The sequence below is a fragment of the Silene latifolia genome, chromosome X, assembly GCF_048544455.1.
Source record: "Silene latifolia isolate original U9 population chromosome X, ASM4854445v1, whole genome shotgun sequence".
NCBI classification, from domain to species: domain Eukaryota; kingdom Viridiplantae; phylum Streptophyta; class Magnoliopsida; order Caryophyllales; family Caryophyllaceae; genus Silene; species Silene latifolia.
In genome coordinates this window covers 227713625-227715528 of record NC_133537.1, presented here as the reverse complement: position 1 = coordinate 227715528, position 1904 = coordinate 227713625, and positions in this window count along the sequence as shown.

Sequence of the window (1904 nt, the reverse complement as noted above, 5' to 3'; positions counted from 1 at the left end):
TCTATACTAAATGCAATTCTACACTAAGCTATACTACATGATGCATGTTTTTTGTTATGACGGAGAGGATAATTTAGATTACCTCCCGTTGTGTATGCATTAACTTCCCCAAACCAAATAAGACACTATTGCTAATGTCAAAGCATGGGTATAGTTCATGCGCACACTATGCTATGCATGAAACTAGATTGTCATTTTGGATTTTCAAAAATGGGAACAATAAAGAACACCTCAATGGAACCGAGGTGTGAGTCCTTTGGTGTTGCTAGGACTAAACCAACAATGATCAAGATAAAATAAAATACAAAGAGACAAGATACAAAGCTCTTTTCATGAAAAAGAAAGATAAAGAGGAGAGATGAGAAAACTTCACTTGAACTAAGGTGGGTGCTTCTTGCCCGCTCCACCTAGTGATGAAGTAATCTCCTAGATATCGGCATCATCTCCTTCAATATCGGTATCCCAAATATCCCCAGAAGCATCACTTAAGCTTGGATCCATGAATTCATCTTCTTCGCTCTCAAGCTTCACCGTGTCACCTCCACAAGAGTTATCACTCTCCTCCCCTTGCCTACCATGTGCACCTTCATTAGCCTTATCCGAGTTAGGAAAGAGCAACTCCATTTGAGCCCATGAAGGAAAAGCTCCTTCTTCACTTATCCGTCCCTTTTGAACCATGTCGTGGTATTGGGGGTAAAGAGCATAATAGTTGTCCACCTTGGTTTCATATTGACGGTAGTGCAAGTCTTGCAAGATTCCCGTGACAAAGTCATCACGGGGGAGGATGAAGGGATTTGGATGGTTATATGGTTGGTAGGGAAAGGGGTAAGGAGGCACTTTTATCTTTTCATTTTGAGTTTGTTGTTCTTGTTGTTGTGGTGGTGGATTTTGTGGTGGTGGAGTTTGCCTTTTTTGACTTGGGATGAGGTAGGAGGGCATTGGGGACAAGCTTCCTCTTCTTGGGGAGATCCGTGGTAGATCATGCATTGGGAGATAGAGTGGATCGCTCCCTTTTGTCAACCACTTTATCCTCTTATCAACCCCCTCAAGGGGTATCCAATGGTGTTGGACGATAAGGAGATCTTCATTAATTCTCGTGTTCCCCGCAAATGGAGTGTACTCATTGTTCTCATTGAACCTTGGGTTGAAGTGCTTTGCAAGTCTTGTTATGAGTCCACCATTCACTATATGCTTCTTCCTATCATCATCTCCATTTCGAAATTTTGCCCACTTTTCTAGCAAAACTAGAGGTGCATTGAGATGATACCCGTCTCTTCCTTGAATGTTTAGGTATGATTCCATAAATACAAGGTCCAATTGGTTGACAATGGCCGGATCACGGCGGGCGAAAAGAGTACCCGAAAGAAATCTATATGTAAGCCTCAAGATCGGGTTTTGGATGTGAAAAGCAAGACACTCTTTGGTAAGAATGAAATCCCGGCCCGTCATGGCCCTCCACAAAGGTGCGACACTATACTTTTTGGGTCTTGATGTTCGGGTAGGCGAAACATCAAGTCCGAACACATTCGCAAATTCCACAAGGGTCATTGTTCTAGAGACATTCTCCAACCTAAACTCTATGCAAATCACTTTGTTTGAAGTTGTAATCTTTAAGCAACTCAAGAATTCGAGCACAAGAGACCGATAAGTGGGTTCATACATGCGAAAGAGGGTTGAAAGACCAAAAACCTCAAATAAAGCCTCCACTTGGTGGAAAATTCCAAGCTTTCTCAAAGTAGAATGACACAAAAATTTAGTAGGAAGGATATTCTTACTTAGAAGCCGGTGGAAGACTATTCTTTGCACATCATTGAGGAATTCCACATTGGAGAAATCATTGAGTCTTGAGAGGTCTACAATCTCTTCATGTTCTCTTCTAATGGTGTTGAGATGGGAAGTAGAGG